A 24,706-nucleotide genomic window follows, 5' to 3' on the forward strand; every position below is an offset into this window, starting at 1 on the left:
ATCCCATCCACAACTTTAACATTTCAAATAGATATACATTTCTGAGTGGAAAAGAAATTGCTATTATCCCCTCTGAGGAAGACAGAAAGTCCCTACAAATGAAAGACACAATTCTTCTTGACTGATCACCTCTAGTTGGTGTCCCAAGTATAATTCTGTATTTCTTAAAGAATACTAAAGAGTTTCTATTTCTTAAGAATAATAGGGTTTGAGGAGCCCTTGATATTGTAGAGAGCTCACTGAGCACCTGGAGCAGGGGTGTACCCCACCCTGTTGATGAGTGGGGAAGTGGGGTATGGGGCCACAGATGCAGGTGAAAGGATGGGGAAAGTTTATCTTCTCAAGCTACTGCTGTCACTGATGCTGCTTCTTCTGCTTCTGTAGCAGTGTCAGTTCCACTCTGGCCAGGGTCCCTGGTACCCCATTTACTCCCTTCTCCCTCTTCATGCACATATATGAGGTCCAGGGCTGTGCCTTCTCTGGCCATTCCTTTTGCTTCATTCACTTCCACCCCACCCACCCAGACACTCTACTTGGTGAGGTACTAGCTTGCCCAGCTCAGGGCTGCCACTGCTGTGGTAAAGACTCCCAGTAGGAGGGATCCCATCATCCCCAACCTCATAGTCAGCATCAGAGGCATTATAATCTTCAAATGCATGAAGAAATATAGCAAGAGGATTTCTGATTCTTTCAGAAATAAGAAATTTTTCTCCACTGAAGCATTCTCCATGAACTGCTGCTATTGAATACAAAGCATTGCCTCATGCCATTCAGGCCTACTACCTCAGTTGTTCAGTTAATTTTCCCCTCTTTTTCCTATCCTATGAATCAGACTTTGTTCAAATTCTGGCACTTCTTCACAACATCTCTAAGATCTGTCTCTTTCTTTCCTTTCACACATTCAAAGCTTTGTCTTGGCCCGTGTAATCTCCTGCCTTCATTACTATAACTGCCTTCCCCTGACCCGGCCTCTGTAACATTCATATTCTCTTTATTAGACCAGCTTATCTTCCTTGTAGATCAGAGCATAAAAATTTCACCACTTTTTTTTCTGCTTCTGCTGGACCGTCTTTTCTCACTGTATCTTTTTCAACAGACTTGTCTTCACCTTCATGTTTCTCCAAAACTCCATCCTATATATATATATCTTCCCTTGTTTTTTTAATTTTACTTTTTTTTTAAATCAAGTTTCCTCACATAATTCTTTTCTGTTAATGAAAATAGCTTGAATAGCACCCTCTTTGGCTAATTCTCATACAACTATCACAAAATACCAAGAAATGTCTCCTTGATCTGGTCTGCAGGTGCCTGCGGGTGAGGGCTGCCTGGTGGCGGGGGGAGGGGGGGGGCACCGCTGCCACTGAGGGAAGCCCTAACTCTCCCCCCCGCCCCCCTGCAGCCCAGGGAAACTCCACCTGCCAGCAGCTTGCCCTCCCCTCCCTGCCACGAGAGAGGCAGGTAAGTTTGGGTGTGTGCATGACACAGTGGTTTGAAGGGCCATAAATTGAAGCAGTGTTTTTAAAAACCCACCACTACAATTTAGGGTCCCTGTTTCTTCTCCACACCCCACTTAGCCTTCCTCCTTTGCAAAAGATTCATGCTGTAAGACACTGGCTTCAGTGGGAGGTCGAGTGGCTAAGAAATATGCACAAGCAAGACCCAGAGTCCTTTATCAAGGTGCTCTTCTAATATGGAACATATGGTAAATTAGTCCCTCAAACTTTACACCATTATTTTCTGATCCAATTTTGTTGTCCTCTGGCCCTGACTAACAATGTACCTTTTTGTTTTCTTCAGCTACTCTGTCCCTGCAATTTTCTTACAATCCTGATATTTGATGTCTGATATTAGTTTCTAATCCTCCATTTGGGAGGATTGTTTCTTCTTCCCTTGTGAGATGTCTAGCACAGATATACCTGCTGTATAAAATTAACATTATAACAGTAATTTACCACAGTTGCCTACTGTGATCACCAAATCTGAAAAGGTCCCCCGAGCTCAAATAGCAAGGAAATAGCAGGATCAAATGTAAAAGCCATGAGCTCTTTCTCCTAGACTGTATCTCCATCTACTCTGGCCAATATAGTACATCCAACAGAAGTCCCTTAAGGAAAGCTTTTCAATTTTAAACTTAGAACCAAGAAAATGGCTGTTACTTCAGGGGCCAACTACTTGAGGGGGGGAAATACACACACACACAACCCCCCTAAAAAAAAGTCACTCTGTTTTCCTGAAGTAAGTAGCAATGGCTCTACAAGGGACCTTCCATTGAGGCTAAATGAATAAAGATCCCCATTTCAAAGCAGCCCATTAGTAGTTGTGATTAATTAGTATGAAGAATAATGAGGTGGCTGAGACCAGAGTACCAACGCTCAAATTGATTGTCTGAGTTCTTGGATTAATAAAGTCCAATTATTCTCTTATGTAATTGGCACAAAGTTTATCTGTATCTCTGTTTTAATAAGTTTGTTAATGATATGAGAAAGTAAACAAAACAAACTAATTGTAAATGAACACAAAGTTCATTTAAACCTCCAGAACCTGCCAGGCCAGTTTGTGTAGCATTTAGTTCAAAGTCCTCATTTATCTGTAGAATACATGCAAAACTAATGGGCACAACTATATTGACCAGTGGGTGATGATGGTGGGAAATTAGGGAAAGTTTGCTGCTTTAATGCATCGAGAGAGCTAACAGCTTCTATTAGAAGGAGCCAGATTACAGATTTTCAGATTGTATAATGACAGCTGACCTGTTAGCTATCCTTGACAAGGAAGTAGGATTGTCCTAAAATAGTATATTAAGATTGAACTCTGGGATGCAGTGTGAGGCTGTGAGTCTAGATACAAATTCAGACCTGGTGTAAACAGGAACAATGTATTGATTTCACTTTGTTTGAAAGTAAGAGATGAAAGGGGAAATGACCAGGGGAAAACATTTGGTTAGTATATGGGACCTAGAATTAAGTCTCTTGATGGAATTTGGGATAAAATCTTAGAAAAATAAAGCAGGAAAAGGCCGGAGGAGTTCATTTAGTTTAACCCTCAAGACGGGATTATTCCTTTCCAGACTATTGTACTGAAGTGTTTGTTTTAACTTATCATTACACATATCAAGAATGGAGATTCTACAATCTCTCTGTAGGTTACAATGCTTAACCATACTCCTCATTAATGTTCTGTTAAATATCAAAATTATGTTGCTATTTAAGACCCTGCTCCCTGCAGCCAGAGAGAACCCTCTGTCAAATATCCTTTTTATAACCACCCTTCATATTTTGAAGACTGCTATCAAATCTTCACTTCTCCAAACTAAAACTATCGCTACCACTTCCAAACTTTTCTTGTCCTCCTGTTCCCAATACCTCTAATCATTTTTGTCACTCATCATTGGACTCTGTCCATTTTGTGAAATGTTGTGTCCAAAACTGGACATGGTACTCCAGGAGTGGCTCACCACTGCTGAATACAGTGCAAGTAACTTTTTCTCATGACTTGCATGTGACACATTTGTAATATGTCCCAGCATGATATATGAGCTCTTCCTTCCTATCCCTGTAGCAAAAGTTCACTGTTGCCCTGTATTCAGTTTATGGTTCACTATAATCCCCAGGTCCTTTTTTTTTTTTTAATTCTAGTGTCACAGCCTAGCTAGTCATTCCCCAACTTGTATTTATGCAGAAGAATGAGGCACAGGCATTGATACCAGTAACAGTGTTATGTGTAAGTTGTTACATTTGTCCAGGGATCACAGGAAGGAATACCAGAACAGTTCTCTGACTAAATAATTGTTATCATTCTGTAAGCTTAACTCCTTGGTCTTTTGAGAACAACACAGCATAACCCTTAAGCAAGGTGCACCATGCAGCTGAAATGGGGAGGGTCCTGGCACTTGAGTAATACAAGTGTGAATTCAGCCCTCATATACTGAAGTCGGCGTATGAGAGAATATAGAGTATATGTTGGAAGGAAATTCAGGGGCCACGTTATTTAGGTATATATCTATTTGTTAGATGTGTGTCATCCTAGCCACAGAAGGCTTAGAAATGTATGCAGTACACTTGATTACATCTCTTGTCATAGACAGACCATTAGTCTCTTGGAAGAGGAGGGCCAAGTTATTCTATTCTGCATAGTTTCTTATGCTGCACTATACTATCTGAATGTGTTCCAATAGCATATTAAGTGACTCATCTCCCATGTCTTCTTTGTTCGTTTTCTCATCCTCCCAAGGAAGTCAAGGATATATGAAGTGTAGTGTTTTGTTTTTGCACTTTTATTTTCATTTTTTAATTAAAGAATTACATGATGAAAAAGAAAGTTGGACACCTCGCACTTGATTCAGAAGATAGTGAGATTTATGATGGTTCTTAGTTCAAATGGGAGTTTGTTCCACAGTCTCAGAGCATACTCTGGACATGCTGAATTTTCTGAACTGATGAGCTTTACTCATGCAAAAAGGGTAGGTGGGTTATTATGTAAACCAGCATAATTCTTTTCAACAGCTCAGAGCAAATCAGTGAAAAAGTTCAACCCCTTTCCCATAGCAGACAATGATTGCAAACTCCTCAGCTTTCATAAAATCTCAGGAACATATGGAACCCTACTACAGCAGCAAATAATCTTCCTCTCTTAAATTTTATAGGATTATTTATTTTATTTGGAAGTGAACTATTGAGTTTCTTTCTTTAAGGGACCTAACTTCCCTTTTATTGATGAGACCTCCACACCTGTGGCAGAGAGAGATGCTTAGTTACTGCTTGCTTCTCAGATGAGGAATGGCACTAGCATTAGCAAGACCATCTCTTTGATCTAAAAGGCTGTAAAATTGGGGGAAGTGGAGAAGATGTTCCTTGAAAGTGCTAGAAACATGATTAAATTTTTGTTGTTGCAAAGATGATAAAAATCCTTGAGCCTTCTGTTTGCCAAAATGAAAGCAATAAACAGGAGTCTTTTTGTGGATTCTAGTGGCATGAGCAATAGCTAGGTGCAAATTATTAACAGTGAAAATCAAACAGTAAAAACAAAAACAAAACAAAAAACCCCTTACATCATATCCTACCGTATCTATCTATCTATTTATTATGAGTAGTCATTTTTTAAACCTTACAGAAAAGCCATATATTGCCACAGTCACCATTACAAAATGCACAGGCACCAAATTTAGCTATATTTTAGATATAATGATCACTTGCTAAGTTAAACCTTATAATTAACAATAATATGAGTAAGAAGGATGTGCAAGGATCTTGAGGATCCCATAGTTATATGTGTAATTTCAACATACAGTGAAGACAGTCCCCATCGCAGAGTGTTGCAATTTAGAGCCATATTCCTGTATATACCTGTGCTTAACTCCATGCATGCAAGAAGACCCATTGGGTTCATTGCGCGTAAACATGAACCCTAGCATAAGCCCTTACAGGACTGTGAATTAATTAGATAAGAAAAAAGACTGTGTGGTCAAATGTGCACACACACAAACACACACTCCTACTTTTCATCTGGAAGACAAGCATTAAAAACTACTTTTCAAAAATGCCTTCCAGATTATCTTCTGTGAAAAAGAAGAGAGACTGTTGTCAATATAACCTGATGTAGGATAACCACAATAGACATTTTAGCGTGCTCTTGCATTTTCTACATCTTTATTAAACATAAGATTGTATAAGGTGATTTTTGTTGTTGTTTGCACCTATGACTCATGAATAAATTCAGTCCTTTTTAAACTTATCTTTCACAGATATGGAAATAGTGAGGTTCTGAAGGTGTCATATATACATGGTCCTAATGCCTTACTGATCGCTCTGAGCCCATGGCAAAAAATACATAATCCTAAATAGAGATGGACTGATACCATGCTGGAAGATATTGCTGCTGCTAGTTTAATAAAATAAGATTGACATACTTGGATTTATCATGGCCGAGATCACATTCTTATAACAATCCAAAATGACACACAGCGAAAATCACTGCCAGTGTGCAGAATTTAGAGACTTCGTGCTCAATGCAGCAAAAATTATCTTGTGCTGGAACATAAATGAAACATCTTCAGTATTGGAAATTTTGCCCAGCATTGAGACCGTGTGCTTTCCTTACCGTATGGTCAATTCAAAGGCAGTATTTTTTATCTGTTACTTGTGCACCTACAGACTATACTTTTCATGCTGATGATACAAACATCAGTCACTGATTATTGCAGCATCTTTTTGTGACAAGTTAGCATGTGAACTAATCTTAATCTTCAATTATTCAACCTCAGAACAGGTATTTTTCAGGGGGTCTGAGCGATTGTAATACCCAGGGATATAATAGATGCTTTTAATACATACTCTGAATAGAAGTTCACAGGAGAAATGAAGTGGAACCCAGCACTTTTTTCTCTTTCATCTTTGCTCTGCTACATTGCATTGTTTCTGGCTGTCAAAGCTGTGTGATATGAAGAATATGCCCATGTGGTACTTTCAGGAAAGGGATTAAATATCTTTCCTTTATTAAAACAAAAAAAAAATAACTGTCCCTCCTCTAGGTTTTAAGTCAACTGTCATATACATACAGGTTCTCAAACCAACCCAGGAGTTAAGGGATTTGCTTGGACTGAATGAGTGGCAGAGATATAATGGCAGGAAGAGAAAGTGTTCCTTACGTGTCTGTTTGGGCTTGTCACTGGAGAAGTGTATGCTGCAGTATATTCTCCATTGCTTTTCCTAGTCTTGCTTAAAATGTCTCAAGCAATGTTGTTCCAACTAACTTCCTTGGGAGATGATTCCACATTCCATTAAAACAGTACGTGTTAGGAATTCATTGAGTGTTCATTTTAAGGGTATGTGACTGCAGCTCATGTAGACATACCCAAACTAGCATTAAAATAGGTAGCTCAGATATTTCGGGTAGCCTTAGTTTCTCAGGGTAAGCTAAGCATTTGAGTTTTTACCCAGCTTCTCATAAGTATTGCTCTACTCATGTCAGTATCTGACAAAAGCTTATACCTCTCTGAATCAGTCTTTCAGTGCTGCTCCAGCCTGACTTCAAATTAAAATGGCTAACTACCTCTCATGGTTTATGTTGAACTCCATGCTTTTGTGGCCTTATTGTTAACATCCCTTTAGCTAACTAATTTAAGGCTAGCTTGGGTATGTAACAATCATGATTGTAATTTACATCTCTTTAACAGGCAACAAGATGTAAAATGAAAACCAAGATAGATTTGTTACCAAGTCAAAAGAAAGGTAACATTTTTGAGTTGGTCCTTTTACAGGATTTGTTTTAAACTAATACTAGTGCAACTGTCAACACTGTATATGAAGCCAAACAGAAACATAAATTATTCTTTCTTAATGCCCAGTTTTGAAACTGTAGATTTCAAACCACCACACTGGAGGTTGACAAGAATATTCAACTGCCTTTTATTTTTTTGCTTTTCTTGGGTTCTGCTGACTTCAGTGGTAACCTTGCTGGCTGCAGGGAGATAGAGGGCATGATGCATGTTATACTTAAAATGTTTCAACAGCCCTTAAAACCTGAGTGCCCATGCATTCAAGCAGTAAAACACACGCTAAACTGCTAAGTGTGATCATGTTATAGCAAAGTTATGACTGCATGGGAGGTGTATCTCCAGATTGTGTTAACACATGTTCAGCTTTTGTTGGACTGTTCCATGGGGATAATACAAGGTAAAGACTCTGGTGGAGTGCCAGGTATGGGAATAACAACAAGCAGCTGATTGTCTATCCCAGCCCCAGCTCTGCAAAAGAGCCAGTTCAAGGCTGCCAGCAGCAGAGACCTAGCTCACTCTGTGCATCCAGCAGCAGGGGCAACACCTTGTCTTAAGCTTGGTTCTCTATGCCTGCCTGTGTCCACTGCCAGGGGCAGAAATACCATTTCTTTCCTACATGTCACAGGCAGGTGATTCTAATTTGGGCAGTGCTGGGCACTTAGCAGGGAGGATGTGGGCTCCTGGCATGGGCAGTGCCTTCTCTGATGAGCAGATGTGCAAGATGTAATGCCCAATGCTAGGGTCGGTGTCAGGGGGCAATGCACAGCTGGCTCCAGCCCTATCCAGAGCATGTAAGCATTACTGTGTGACTGCTCAGAACAAGCCCTAACTTGGAATTCAGCACACTAAAGCTTCCTATGATCTAAATTAGTCTGTAAACTGGTTGAACTCATGATAATTATGCTAACTTTTTCACAGGCTGAGATTCCAGCTCTATATTCTCTTCAGAATGGGTTGTGATTGGGCTCAAAACATTCTGTACACAAGCACTCTAGTTATCTGGAGTTTTTGAGTTGAAGCATTTAATAGACAACAGCTGAATTTTAGATTAAATTTCTCTCAAACAGATGTTATACCTCCTTCATATCAGTCAAATCAGTTCTCCTTGCCCTCCAACTTTTCACTCCTGTTTTTATTTGGAGACTATAATTGCAGGAACATAATATATACAAAATGGCTGTGGTTTTCAATAGTTATTTTACATTTTATGACTATCAAATCCTACGCATTATTTAGCAATTAAATTCTAAGTCCTAGAAAAAGATTGGCATGCAATTTTCTTTATAAAAAGCTAGCTGAAGTCAGAAAACAATTACACAAAGACAATTAAGTCATTAATTATTTTATTGATTCCTTATACAAAATCATCACCCAAGGGCATTTGGCAGTCTTAGAATTCCAGTTTCATTGAAATGTTTATTTCCCTACCTAGGATGATGATGATGATGATAATGATGATGATTATTATTATTATTATTTTGTTGTCGTTGTTCCTCTTCTTCTGCAATTAGCATAACAGGTGATTTTATAGATTTTAAAATTCAAAACTATAAAACTATTTGGATTTAGTCAGAAAGCATTCCCACTAACACTTGGAAAAGGGTAAGGGGAGGGAGGGGGATAGAAACAAAAAGGAATGAACATTTTAAATGACATGCAAAAATGCCATCTTTCTTAATACATGGTCTTTTAAAATTGAAGATAAAAATTACAAATGGCTGGAAAATGGTATTCTGCTCCCCATTTTTTCTCTCTGTAGTGTCTTGTGGTTTATTTGTCAATTCATATTCAGTTCATATTAAGGGCTAGGTTTTTTGTTCTTTGTGCAAGAAGCATGAACTTGTATGTTGCAAAGTGGTATGATTTTTTCTTTGTTTTTAATATAGCTAAAACGGGACAGGTGATGAATTTTGGAAGCAGCAATTAGTAAGTAGGGAAAAGGAATAAGGAGGAGTCATCCTACTTACTCTACTTTAAGTCTTGATTTATTTTCAACAACTTGTGTTATGTTCAATATATGTCATGTTAGTATTTTTTTTCTGTGATTGCTTTGCATTTCTACATCCATCTTCACACTCTCAGGTTCTGGCTGGCTTTTGAACTGTCGTTTTGGGAGAGATGTTTTTTATGGTATTTCTAGCCAAAAAAGAAAAATGAAATTAAAACTCGTGAAAGAATATATTTTTCCACAGACTTGCACTTCAGGCCAATTTTAATACTTAGTGGATGAAATTGAATCTGCACATAACTACAGTAAAATCCAAGAACTTACCTCAGGGATTAATTTAATACAGTAAAAGAGATTTTGGATAAAAATCTAAGCTTTTGTATGTTTGTCATAATGAACCCAGTTTTGCTAGAACCAGACAGTAAAAAATAAAGTGCCTGGCTGCTACAAATGTGATTGGCTTAAAAACCATTAGGTTCTTTATATTTGCCTTTTGGTTCTTGAACCATTGTGACATGTTTTTAATTAAACCTGAGTGCTGTGAATTTCAATACTGCCAAATGTAATAATAAAAGTTTAAGAAAAAGACCAAATAGATTTATAAATTACAGGTATTGAAACAACATGCTTATATAAATGTCTTAGATTCATACATTGGCTGAGAAAAAAGTATTTATATAGTCTGTTGGTATGTCTATACCACTCCAGTTTGGGGCCAGGCAAAGCTGTACCGAGACATGCCTAGCTCACTCTGGGTGCATCTACAACTGCACGTTACAGCACAGTAGACTAATTTGCTTTGGTGTAAAGTGTCACAGTCTACAGGTGCAATGCTATTAGACCTCAGTAAATTAATTTTTGCCAATATCAGATATCAGGGGATAAAGCTCAGCAAACTAAGTTCTGCCATTATCAGATATCACTATCAGGGTATAGTACTATCTTACCCTGGTGAAAACAATTGCACCTAAATGCGCATGCAGATACACATGTAAATGCTGACCCAGGCATCTGGTAAGCCCAGGCAGCAGGGAGTCAGACTCCTGCCTGCTGCCTAGCCACAGAGGTCTTCATGCTGGGCAAGCTCATGCCCCTGCCAGCCCCCCTGCTACCTGACACTGCCTCCCAAAGCCTGGGGCTGACCCCCCAGGTCCCCTGCCAGGCTGGGGCTAGGACACCTTGGCTCAAATGGCTGTAGTTTAGGGCATAGTATCTGCACATGCTCCCTGGACTGTACCAGTTTGACCATCTACATGAGCCATTAAGCCACTGAGATAAAAGCTCGGGTGCAAACTGTGCCAGAGTTTATCTCATTGCCTCAATGGCACATGTAGATGCACCCTTTGTGTGGAGTCCCTCCCAAAGTGAATCCCTTAACTGCAGTATTTATTGGTGAATGCACGGCATCACAGAGAGGCTGAAAAAGGTAGGGGTATTTAGTCTGGAAAAGAGAAGAGTGATGGTAGCTTTGATAACAGTCTTCAGAATACTTGAAGGGTGATTACAGAGAGGATAGAAATGAACTTTTCTCCATGGCCAAAGGGGACAGGACTAGGAACAGTAAACTCAAGCTTCAGTGGGATAAATTTAGGTTGGAGTTTAGGAGGGACTTTCTGACATGAAGATGGTCATCAAACTACAATTGTGGAATCTCCATCCTTGGAAATTTTCAAGAGCAGGTTAGACAGACACTTGGCTGGGATGGTCTAGTCAAGGATGATCCTGACTTGAGCAGAGGGCTGGACTTTATGACCTCGTGAGGCCCCTTGCAACCCTACTTTCCTATGTTTCTATGATCATTTCCAGTTAGTGGTAGTGATTGTGGAGCAACTGTGGTATATCTCAGTACTGTATGCCTATTTGTTTTGTCTTGTGGGGCCAGGCCAACTGTCAGGATCTCAAAATTGTGCTATGGGACGGTGAAACACAATTGGACATATGCACACAAAAATCAATTAGGCACATACACACACACTACCAACTCAGGCACATACACAGCCAGGGTTACCAGTCTAAGCACATGCACACCTAACACCAGTTCAAGAACATACACACTATACACACCAAAAATTACACAAAAATCTATTGTCAATACACTCACACCCAATACACATACATGGATTACTAATTAATATACCATGTACACAATGATTGATATAATTGCCAGTTCAAAAACACATCTACACACAGGTGAGTTCCTGACTTGGCTGGTGTGGTGTGTATTTGTGTGTCTGGGGTACCTAGGGTGCTTGGTTACTATGGGAGAGGGAATCAAGCGTCAAAGATTTCCAGAAGGAGGGGAAGGAGGCAGACGGACGGGGGTTAAAATGAGAGAGGGAAAAATAAGTGAGTGAAATTACCAGAAGTGAAAGTTGCCAGGGATGGAATTAGAACCAGCATACTGGAGGGGAAGCTTAAGTTCAAGTGGCCCTGGGGTTACTCAAGGTCACTGGTGCCTTGTGGCCAGGAGGAAACAGCCAGGAAAGAGAGAGGCAGAAAGCTGGAAGATCCGGGGGGGAGGGGCTAGAAACTGAGAAGCAGAAAGCTGGGATTTCAGGGGGCTAGTAAGTGGTGGTAAGAAGGAAACAGCCAGGAAACAGAAAGGCAGAAAGCTGAGAGATTGCCAGGAAATCAAGGAGGAGGGTTGGGAAGTCAATAAGACAAAAACCCAACTCAGGTTTTCAAAATAATAGGTTTATTAAACAGACAACACACTACACCGCCCCACAAAGTTATTGGTTCCTACACATACACACACAAGCACTCACATACACCCCCACACAATGGTAGCAGGAGAGAAAAAGGCTGGGTGGAGGGATTGAAGTCAAGGTGTGTAGGGACAGAGTCCAGGTCCTTTGCTTGGGGAAGGAAGGTGGGTGATAGCTACCTATCCTGGGCTGTGGGTTGATCCTTGATGGCCAGTTGGGATCTTCTCCAGAATGGTGTTGTCTAGAGGGGGGTTGCTGGTAGGGCCTCTGGGGGGATAGGTCGTGTGGCATAGTGCTGGTCCAGGTGGAGAGGGTGTCCCACTCAGTCTGTCTTCACTACCCCTTTTTATACAGGCAGACCTCCTTTGACCCTAGTGGCAGGGGTATGCCCAGGCAAGGGTCAGCCCTGGTGTACTGAGCATGTGCACTCCAGGCAAGGATGTGCAGTTCCAGGTGTCTGTGTTGCAATAGTGGGTTGGCTGATTTCTGTAGGGACTTTGTCTTTCAAATGCTGGGTTCATGGTTACTGAGTGAGTCAATGGAAGGCAATGGCCCCATCATTGACCTGATGGTCCAGTCGTTGAGTTCATTATTCTGTAGAGGCGTGCTACCATTGTATCTTAAGCACCCTTATTCATCACCATTCATTCAGGAACCAATTTACATGAGACTGGTTAGACATGAGTCGTAGGTTACACCTGGGCAGAGGACAGAAGATGGAGGCTTGACATGCAAAATGGGAACTTGACATAACTTGACATTACTTATGCTAACTTACACATCTAGGCCTAAATCATATAGTATCAATAAAAAAGCCAGTAAAAAAAGATCAGTAAAACAGTAATCACACAGTAAAAATCAATATAGACATAATAATTATGCAATATAAAACAGTGGATCAAAGGAGTGAGAAGAAAAAAAAACTTGCTACAAAAATGCTAAAACTTATCCTACGTCTTAACTTACTCATATTTATCTATAGGGTATAGCGAGGGAGAGAAAAAGTCAGAAATAGTTGGGGAAGGGAGGGAATGCATTTCAAAATTAAAAAAAAAGAAAAGCTGGGGGTTTTGTGACACTTAGAGCCATAAACTGAGCCGTTAAGACATGCTTTTGAGTGCCTTTTTAAATCTAGGCAGAGCTTCTTCATTAAGGTGTGCCCCATGGTTTCTTGTATTTTAAGTATGAACCTCTGGGTGAAACACCTTTCCTTGTCTCTTACCCTTCCAGACAGCTGTGTATTCTTAATAATGGAATTACATTCACTGTAGAGGGGTGTATGGTGTGAAACAATAAAGATGATGAGAAGGAACTGAGGCAATATAGGCAGCCTTTTCATAACAGAGAATAATTTATTAGACCACTATAATACAACATGCAGAGTTCTTGCATTAATATGGTGTGTCAAAGCTTAACTTAAAGCCATTTGCCCTGCTAGCTAAAGAGTCTTAGGGCACGTCCACATGAGTGCGCACGTGCCTCTTGCCCTGCCTCAAACACCTTTGAGGCGGGCAACAGGCATGTGAGGGAATAAAAAAAATATTCCCCATGCTGCAAGTTTGCAACACAAGGAGAAAATTAGACCCCTGGATATCCAGGGGTCTAAAAAAAAAAAAAATCAACATTTACAAAAAGTGGCGCAGGCAACTGGATTCTGGGTTCTCCATGGAGATGCTCTGACTGCCAGAGCATCTCTATGGTTGGCCCCCACCCTGGTGCTGAAACACACAGTGGGTGAGGCCGTGTGTTTCAGCACCAGGGCTCCAGTGCCGGTGAGTAAGGGGTTGGGAGGGCTGGAGAAGGCAGGGAGGGGACCATGTTTTTTCCATAAAAAAACAGAGGCAGTACATTTTAAGCCCTGTCCAAGATGGGGGGAAAGGTGCTGCTGTGTTGAATGACAGGTGAAGCACAGCAGCGCTACCTGCTGTCTGAGTGGGAGCGAAGCACCCAGGATGCAGAGCTCCTTTGTACTCATTGAATCCTGAGCCCCTCTCCCTCTAGAAATGTGCTGCTGCTGGGTCCTTGCACCCATCTCCTCCTGCCTCCTACAGCTCTTGCATCAAAGGTACAGGCATGGGGGCAGTGCTTCCAGAGTGGAGCTGCAGGCTGGGAAGGGAAGAGGCAGCAGGTGGGGATAATGTCCAAGGGCAGGGGAAACCCTTGGCAGGAGTTAGGCTTGAGGGGCAGCATGGTGCAAAGAACAGTCGGGGTGTCAAGATATTGGATGAGTACGGGACCCCTGGCTTGGGAGTGGTAGGGTGTAAAACCACTGCTGCAGTTGCACAGGGATGCCAACCTAAGAAACTTTTATGGAAAAAAAAAAGAGTTTTAAAAAAGTTTCTCTGTCAGTAAGAAGTGTTCAGATTGTCAGTAAAAAATAATTTCTTGGGTTGACAACCCTGGCCATGGCTAATTGTAGTCTATCAGCTGTGGATTGGCTCCACTATGACTCTAATTCTAACTGCAAAATTTCAGCCCTTAAAGCACTCTCCTTCACACAGGCCATTTACTGCTTGTCTTCACTAGAAAATTAGGTACTGATTGAACAACATAATAAAACTACTTTGCAGACAGGTTTTAGCCAATGAGCTACTACTTTAACTATATTCTGGCTCACTGTGTTAATGTTATTGTCAGCACAAGAAAATAGGCCATATAACCATCATAATTGTGCAGGGCTGCACTTCTACCTGCTGTTCTCTGGGGAGAGAGCAGAGCCCCAATGGTCTCTGTGAGAGTCTGAGACTGGGGAATGGGGGAGAGGAAGAGGCACAGGCTGGGGAGAAAGAAGCAGAGACTGGGGAGAATGTGGGGAAGAGGCAGAGGCTGTAGGGAGCTGGGGGTGGGGGGTGGCACATGGCAGGGGAGCAGGAAGGCTGCAGGGGGAAGAAGTGAGAGGGGAAAAGGGCAAGGGGGCCATCTGACTACCCCACCCATCCACCTGACCCTCCCTCCACGCCTGGTTTCTCTGCTGTAGCAGTGAAGGGGGTTCGGAATGAATTCAAGAGAGCCCTCTGACATTTAGGGTGCATCCAGATGTGTGGATGTTCGGTTCCCTGGGGACAAGTAGCAGTTATACAACTTGAGGTGCCACTTCTTGTCCCCAGGGAATGCCTGTGCCATGCACACTTTGGCATGTGGCGAGTTGCCCGAGGTTGGGTAGGGAAGGCTGGGGACAGCACTGTGTTGGCCCCAGCAGCCTTACCTGGGGTCCTGGGGGCCTCCTGGGGCTGCAGTCATGGCAATTCTGCCATGTGAAGCCTGGCTGGCAGTGGAGCATGACTCCGGGTGGGCCGGCTCTGCTTTTCAGCAGTATATGCTGGCTGAGCATGTGTTGCTCCATGTTCCCTCCCCCGCCACCGCCATGTTTTTTCTTTTTACCCCTGGATGTTCAGGGGTAAAAAAAACAAAACAAAACACACACAGAAAAAAACCCCAGTGCAACACACTTGTGGGCAGCATCCCCTTGCAGCATGAAGAATACCAGACTGTGCCATATGTGGCACTGCAAACATGTTTGCAGCACCATGTACCGCATAGTCCTCCTCATCTGGATGCACCCCTAGATTCTAAACCTAGAATATTATAACAAATGTATACATTTTTCAGGTGTATAATCTAATTGCTGAGGGGTCATCTTAAATTCAGGGTTGTCTTAGATTTGAGTAAATATGGTGATAAGCTCTTATAGTCTTTAATGAATACATTATGAAATATTTTTTCTCTATGATAAGTCTGAATAAAAAGGTTCAAATTGACCCCCTTCTTCTACAAAATGCAAAAACTGAAACATAAAATGATTTCATGTCAAACAAAATATTTTACGTGAAACAGGATGATTAATTTTGAAGCAATTGTAATAAAAACCTAGGAACAAGTGTCATAATCTTAAAAGCAAATGAGAATGTATCCACTCCAAAACTGAATTTTAAGTGCCTAGATTATTCCCCTTCCTACATACAAATAAATAAATATATAAATAAATGTCTCAGCCCTTTTTTTCTAAAATCAGAATCAAGCCACGTGTTGACATTTAGTGGCTGCTTTTGGAAGACAGTTGGGCACAGTGTTTGGCAAAGTTGAGGAGACCTGTGTGATATCATTGGGTTTCTTTTCAAGATACAGATGTTTGGACTTAGGCATGTGTAATTTTCTTTTGGCTATGTGGAGAATTTGTAAATTACTACCTGGCAAATTACAAACTCTGGGTCTGCTTCTTGTGACTTCAGTGTGATTTTGTTAAGAATACGCAAGTTGCTTCTAATTTTCTTCCACCATGATTGATTAATAAGTCCATTTTTTTGTTGTAGACCACTGGTTCTCAACTATCATGCTGGTGGACCCCTCAAGGGTGCCATCATCAAGACACCATGACAGCAGTCGTAGAAGTCTGGTAAAACTGCCTTGCATTCAGGGATGTTGCACACACATGCTCGTCTTGCATGAGGGAGAGCTGGCTCAAGATGCAGCCCTTCTAGGTCTGGCTCCCTCACCTATATTTCCCCCAGAAATGGAGGCATGAAGGACAGCTCCACCTGCCCCATTCACCTCTGTTTCTGGGAGATGCTGTGGAATGGCTGGACCATAACCTTGGTCTGCTGCTTGCTTTACTGTTATTAGTAGGGATCTATTGAACTCAAGGGGAAAATGTGGATCATTTTCATGGGTGGATAGTGGTGCCCCCACCTGCGACTGGTTAAGGAGCTCTGGTGGCCCCACCCCTTGCCATTGATTGGTGGATATTCTGGATAACTCTCAGCCAATCAGTGGTGAGGGGCAGGGGCAGGGGCAGAAACCGAAACCGAAACCGAAACCGAAACCATCTTGAGCTGCTCATTGTGCCAGCAGCCCCATCTCCTCCCTACCCCCTTGGTGCACTATGCAATCAGGCTGCAGCATGATGAGGAATGCTGGCTTGCTCTAGGGAGTCAGCATTTTATTTTCAGTAAGTTTCCCCCTCCCCCCCCGATTTCTCAGATTTCATGGTCATCCCCTACTTCTGAGGGCAATGCCATATTTTGTGAAAACCACACAATCACAATTTTGGTAGGTCTGTAGCTATCAGAGAGACCTAGCCCTACTGCAAGAGAAGTGTGTGTGCATGCCACAGCCCATGCCTGGCTGGTTGTACAGCAGGTGCATGGGGTAGTTTTACTTGGAGGCAGCAACACCCAGTTGAGAACCACTAAGGTAAGTTAAGCACAGTAGTGGTTTTCAATCACGGATGCCACCACAATCAGAAAAGCCCTGTTGGAGGGTGCCTTGACTCTGAAAAAGTTGAGTACCATTGTTGTAAATGTTTAGTCCTATTTAGTGGTTCTGGAAAACTTTCATTATTCAATACTCTTCTCTACACTAAATGACCAAGATAAAGGGGACTTGTCTACTGGGAGTAAATTGCAGCTGAATTCTTCAGGAGTATGAATATTTTCATACCTTACTGAAGTCTGAGTTAGTTGAAAGTACCCAGCATATTCAAACAGATGCTTTGAAAACCCTGTAGGATTAAGCACTATGGTTCTAATGATTACATTAGGCCTTGATTCAAATCCTACATGACTAGTCACATAAAGTTTACACTTTCAGAAATATCCTCCAATTAGATCAATTTTCCCGTATTTCTTGTTATTTGTTTTATGAAATGACACCAGTTTTTAAAAAATGGTGCAAGACTTCTATGTTGATGAATTTTAAAACTGCATATTTGTGTTGAATTAAAGCTATGCACAAAATGAAATAAATAGAAATCCAATTAATTTCTAAGACAGCCACAATATACTCTGGTTTTCCTATCAGCTTAAGGATGTCTTCTGCAAATATTAGAGTTTTTAAAGATTACATATGATTATATACTGATGAATTAAACATTTATTTAAATAACAATTATTATTTAGAGTTTATAGAGGACCAGAAGTTAAATGTACTAATGGTTTTCCAGTCAATGAACATAAGCATAGAAAATGTGAGTAAAGAATAGCCTGACCTTTTTTTAGTTTCTTTCATTTTTGATTTCTTTTCCCCACCAATGTCTCACAGAACTCTTTCCTCCAAAACAAATGTTATATTTTTTATATTGCTTTGTGATCGCACTTATCCCACAATATCTACAGGGTAAGAATATGCTTGAAAGTATACCTGTAACCTTTAGATTAACAGGGCTATATGTTACAGCTTTGAGCATCTCCAGCAAAATAGTGAGAACCCTCAGCTCCCAATAAAGGACAGAGCTGTAACAACACACTGATAAGAATGCAATGAATATGTAAGTGGCTATCCAGCTTGTTAGAGCAGTCAGATCCGAATGCTTATTAATACAGCCATAAACTCTTCCATAAATTTATTATTACGGTGCTGCTACACAATGGACACAAAAATATAATTGACTGTGGCAACATGAAGATGCCTCAGTTCTTTTTGCCTGGGTTCTTTTCACAGAACATAGCTATCAGCGAGTCAATAAAAACTACAGCGATGAGGATATGAAGAATCTATTTGGGTGATCTATATAGCCCCATACTTGCAAATACCAACTCTACTCTCTGGAATAATTGATTCTTTTAAATCAACAAGAAAAGACAGCTTATAACCAAAGGGCTCATTATAACATGGAGACAACTCTCTAGCTAAATCTGTGTTTTCTGTAATGGAAAGAAAGTATGAGTCATGTTCTCCTGTAATTCTATATCCAGTCCTTGAGTTGCACATTGAAATTAAAAACCTAATGATAATAATAAAAAAACCCGTTGATGTGTTGGCACCTAATATAAACTCTTCCATATTAGCAGCATGGGCTTTTTTTCACATTTCAATACACTTTCAAAATCAATAGCTATCAGTTGTCTCAGTGGAAGTGGTATTAAAATGTGTCTGTTTCCTTTCTTTTACATGCTATAACAGAACCCCTTTTGTTCTGACAAAATCCTGTGTTGTTGTCTTATTGTTAACAAAATGCTAAGTCCACAAAACCTTTTTACTGTGGAAAAATAATACAAGCTGTACTGAGTAAGGGCCTTGTAACAGTAATTTTGGGCTGCTCCTGGAGCTCTTAACACCTGGATTGTCCTCATATTAACACCTGAAACTAGCTTTAAGCACTTGTTAGGAGGCTTAAAGTTATGCTATTCCAGGGTAGGATTAGCTCTGAACCATGTTACTCAGCATATTTACACTAAGGTGTGGCCACTCTAGGCTATACCATAATGTAAACACCCCACATGCCCTCTCCTCTGCCCTAGTGGCCTGGGACTCAACTCTCCCCCTTCTCAAAACCCCAGATCCCGCTCACTGCCTCTCCCCTCTGCAACCCTGCTTGCTTATGACTGCCTGCATTGTCTGTCCTATAGGAACATGCAAGGAAGTGTTAACTTCCTTGCCCATCTGCAGCCCCTACTGCTGTTGCTCTCAGGGCTGGGCTCAGTCTGGGGAAAAGCAGCAGTCCAGCAGTGGTGGGAGGGAGCAGGGGGGGCATGCAGACACATTAACCCTTCCTTGCCTGCTCCCCTAGGAAAGGCAGTGTAGGCAGCCACAAGAACTGCAAGGGGGCAGAGGGATTCCCAGAGCAGGGATGAACCCTGAAGAATGGGAGGGGAGACCCAGAGATGGCAGGGAGTGGGGGCAGGCAGGGGAAGGGAACCAGGAGAGTTCTGGTGGCATAGGGGAAACCAGAATGGGATTCTTACCTTTCAGTCGTTTAGGATCCTGCTGGTCTGAACATGTTTCTAGTCCAAACTTGAGCTAGCATTAACACCGATTAATGTTTGAGTTGCTCAGTGTAACGTGTAGCAAGGCCCTAAAATTCATCATTCTACAGAGGAAGAGGGCTAACACATTCTGAGGACTTAATAAGCACTGCATAATATTTATTCTGTCTCTCTGGATAAAGGTGAATATACCATAGGTTACCTGCCACGTAGCGCCAAAGACACAAATATGTGCAAATTATACTCCCTTGCAGCCTTCCATTTTTTCCTCCTGTAAGTGCCTTGGAGAAACCATTGACACTATCAGCATCCACTCATAGATTCCTTGGGCTCATCCATGTTTCCTCTGCCCACTTAAAGGGAAAACTCAGGGCATTCCTTTGGGGGTACTGCAGTACTATAATAAGGCTGTCTGCAGTGGTAGTGGGGGGAATTGCTAGATAATTTTCATGTGGCTATTGTAGGAGTAGCGCAAGGTAGGGCTGAAGTAGCCTATGCTAAGTGTGAACTATCTCTAGGGTCCTCTAACCAGGAAACTTCCCTCTGATAATTGTACAGGGGACATACTGATATTACAGCACCAGCATGGATTCCTCTGCTTGAGCTCAGGAGAGTGATTGGATCTGATAGACCAGTGATGGACAGCCTTTTTTGGCAACTGTGCCAAAAGGCAAGTCCCTTGTGGAATAGTGATACTGATAATCAGCTACCAGTGGGTATATACCAGTATTTACTACATCTGATTTTTTTTGTAAGTAGCTTACTTTAAGGTATGCTCAGGTGTTCATCACTGCCAGGTTAGGTCAATCTAAATGTAATACTTGTTACCACTGAGCTGTGGCAAAATTGAATTCAGTGGCACAAAGCCCTGCAGCTCCCATTGCTGAGGCTTCCAAACCCCCAAACCCACTCCAAACCTGACTTTCTTCCCCTCTCCAACTGCTGGTCCAATTCTCTTTGCTCTCTGAGTGCTAGCCTAGATCTTGTCCCTTTTAACTCAATGCCTGGTGCACATGTGCTAAATGCACTTCCTTCTTCTACCAATTGTGGCATACATGTCGTGGGTTGGCCACCACTTTGGTAAACCATACATTGGGAATCAAGGGATAGGGGCTTCCTTAAAATTTCTGTGGAGTCAGGCACTACTTCAATCCTCAATATAGTTAATTAAAACAAGGAATTCATTTATAGATACCTCAGACTGTCTTTTCTGTGAAAATCAGTTTTTAAACAATATTAAGATAATGGCCTAGCCAATCAGTCAAACATTGACCCAGGACTATGCAATACTATATAATGCCTGCAAATCAGGAGGGGTAGGGGGTCTGATCTTTCAGTTCTTTCACATCCAGGATCAGACCCCTGAAGTGGAGTTTTACTATGCATGACTGCCAGCATTCTGGTATTCTTAAATCATTACTATATTCCTCTGTGCCTTCTACATGGTACTGCAGTCTGTTTCAGTTCCCTAGGGTTCATTCAGTTCCTGAAAACAACAATATTCAGTACACATGGTATCAAGAGCCTAGACTGGAGCCCCTCCATCTACTGCTTAGTTCAATTTCCCTTCCTGTTCAGTATTTCAGTCATAGCAGGAGACCTATGGCTTGCAGGCATTAACTTCTGTGGGGGTTTTTTGTTGGTGGTACATGTTGATTTTGGTCTTTTATGCTGCCCAAATAAATAAAGCAACCCAAAACACGTTTTTCCTCCACTTTGGAAGGAAAGTGAAAAACGTTATCTTGCCTAACCAAGGCCAATATTAAAGAAAAGAGATTGACAGTTATTTTATAGCGACAATATGTTTTCATGGATCAGGAACTCAAATGGATTCATTCTGAGTTTTGTTTCAAGTAGAGATGCATTAGACTATCTAAAAAAAATCTCACAAATAGAAGGGGAAAGTGCAGTATCTATAAACCATCAAGCAATTTAGTGGCTGCTCTGCTCTGTCCTCTGCAGTAAATTTCTATTGGTCGCAGTTGGATAGAGAGTGTCTCATTATTTTAAATGAGAAACATTCAAAGAACAATCATTTTTGAAATGTAAACAAGTAAAATATATATATATATATATATATATATATATATATTATACAACTTGGGGATTGTAAATCCTTTTCCTGCTGGCTGCACAATACAGGGGAAAATGCTGGCCCTATCAATAAAGAATAAAAATAAATTTAAAAAACCCACTTTGTCCTGCTCTTTAGTAAGATACCTGAAGACTAACCTGCAAACTGGGACAACAGAAATATTATATTTTCATTACTTTTAGGGTATTCTAAAATTAATTGCTCACTGAATTTTCATCTGCTCAACGAGATGTCTTTCAAACTGATAAACTCAGTGTGTTGCTACTGGATAGCTCATGGGAATAGGATGCAGAATTTTTTTTTGCCTCTGTGTTACTGTGCAAGTTTATGTAATAGTTAAAATGGTTTTCATTAGCACAGGAGAAGCCTGCAGTACCAATTTGAAAAGTTTGAAGTATGGTATTTGGATCAGTGCCTTGGGAACCACTGTTTAACCAGACAAGTGGTTTTGGATGATAAAGAATGGGGGAACAGATACAAACCACATCAATAACAAGGAGTACAGCATTGCATGTGCATTCACCTGCTAATCTACCAATGTCAAACATGCCATCACCTAATTACAATGTCCATCTGCTGTCTACATCAGGCAGACAGAGCCATCTCTACGGGTAACAAGGAACGAACACTGATCTGACATCAGCTGCAGACAGGCACAAAGTCCTGTGGCAGAACACTTTAACCTGCCAGGATATTCCAGCACTGACATCTGTTCTCAGGCAGCAAATATTTTTAAAATAGCTTGAACAGGAAATCGCAGAACAAGAAATCACCCACAAAATGGACTGTGGTAACTGTGGTTTAAACAGGGACTATGAATTCTTATCCCATTTACAATTCCTTTGTTCCTATGGGCTCTTTGCTTGTATGCCTTTCCCATCACTGTTCTTCACCCACCCCTTTCCTCTCCTTCCTTCCATTCTACCTTTTATATCTAAATCACTTGCTCCACTTCAGACACAGCTCTGTGCTGTCCTTTTATTTCATCTGATGAAATGAGCTTGAGTTCACAAATGCTTGTGCTCTATATCTATCTTATTTAGGTAGTTTATAAGATTAAATCTACCCTGCCTTCTGCCTGACTTCAGATTAACATAATAAGCTACCTCTCTTGAACCAGATTTTGAAGTCATTGCTCAAGTCTTGTCTATTTTGGTCAATACTAAGGAAGAGGCATCAATAGGCATTTGGCCTGAAAAAAGAGACTAATTTTGCTAACTGTTGAACACTTGATGTACCTATTGGCTCTGAACTAAATTGGGTATGCTTACCACTTCTGAAAATTGAAGGCCTAAGACAAAGGAACAAATCCCTATTCCCTTACTCCAAAGTTGATTATTCATTTTGTATTAAGAACAGAGGTCAGACTTCCTGGGACATGCTCCCTTCCAGTGCAATAAAAATCTCACTTAGTCACAGGTCCCCTTCTGACCCCACATATCTTTCTCTCTTGGTTACCCAGTAGGTAACTTTCAGCAGGGATGATCAAAGTTGCTCTTAGGCCTGTCATGTTGTGGGTTAAGTTCACTAAGTCAGGAGCGACTTTAATGAAGATGTTTCTTAATTCAAGCCAGCAGCACCCAGACAGCCAGGAGCCTCTTTCTTCAGCTCTCTCTCTCAAACTCCACCCAAATCTTAAAGATATACAGTCCTCATAGGCCTTCCTAGCCCTGGGCTTGATGGTTAGGGTTGCAGCAGAGCAAACTCAGAAGGAAAAGTCCAGTTGCCCAAGTGGGAATAGGATCTAAAACTTGTATAAATGCTTCTAAGGACTACATACTTGACTACTTTTAGATCAGTAAGTATCACATAGAAGCTTAGAGCTAAAATTGGATCTGGATCCTAATAACTTCAGGTAAAATGTGAAGGGTAATGTACTTTAAACACTACAATTGATTCTAACTGGATTAGATGCAGTATCTGGAAGTAATGGTCTGCACTAGAGAATGTACTGTTCATATTTAGAAAACTACAGAGAGTGAAATAGGTTGGCTTCAAGAAGATTTCTGAGAAAGTAACTAAATCAAACTTTATTTGAGAGTAAGAAGGCAGAGTAGATTTACACCTGATAGACTAACTAAAATGCACGAGCGCGCATGTAGAGCACATGTTTTCATGGACTGGATCTCACTTCATTGGATAATGTAAAGGATATGAATAATGCAATGTACAAGAAGAAGAAATTAATTTGAACACAAAGGACAAGGATGGGGAAAGAGAGACGGGGTGGGGGGGATGGGGCCAGTGCTGGAAAGGCAAACAAACAAGCAACCCCTAGGAGCAAAGGAATCACAAAAGCTAATCCAGGTAATAAGATAAGACTCCATAGTTCCTATTTAAATGATACTTAATACAGCTGTGCAGAGCTGCAGGTGCTAATTTGATATGGAGGAGATTCAGCCTGATTCAGTGGCCAAATCTCCAATCTGAATTGAATCAGGGGACCAATTAAAGGGTCCAAATCAATTTGAAGCTCTCCAAATCAATTCGGAAAAGATTCAGAGAGCTTCGGAGATTCGGGCAGTACCTGCTGGCTGCAGCAGGGAGCTGGTAAATTGGTGGCAGAGGAGGGGGGCTGAAAGAGGAATGAGGGGTCATAGGAGGATCCCTGCCAGGCCCATCCCCTGCCTGCTCCCCCAGGCTCCCTGAGCAACCCTGGCCTGTGCCCGCTGTCCCAGCTGAACCCAGGGCTGCCCTGCCCACCCCAGCTCCTTGTTGTTTTTAAAAAAGCCTCATCTCACCTGGTGCTACCAGGCAGGGGGAGCAATTCCTGCTGCCCCCTACTGCATGAGAGGGTCTGCCATGATCCCCTGACTCCCGCTCGCACTCCCAGATCCCTAATGACTGCCTCACCTGCCTCAGCTCGACCCTTTGAAAAAACAAACCCAGATTCACAGGCTGTTGCAATAGCCTCAGGGCTTCTGGGGGCTCATGGCAGAGTGCCCCATGAAGCATGGAGCAGTATGGGGCAAAGGGAATTTC

Source organism: Crocodylus siamensis, chromosome 2 (genome assembly GCF_052110815.1).
Source record: "Crocodylus siamensis isolate JL-2025a chromosome 2, ASM5211081v1, whole genome shotgun sequence".
In the NCBI taxonomy this organism is placed as follows: domain Eukaryota; kingdom Metazoa; phylum Chordata; order Crocodylia; family Crocodylidae; genus Crocodylus; species Crocodylus siamensis.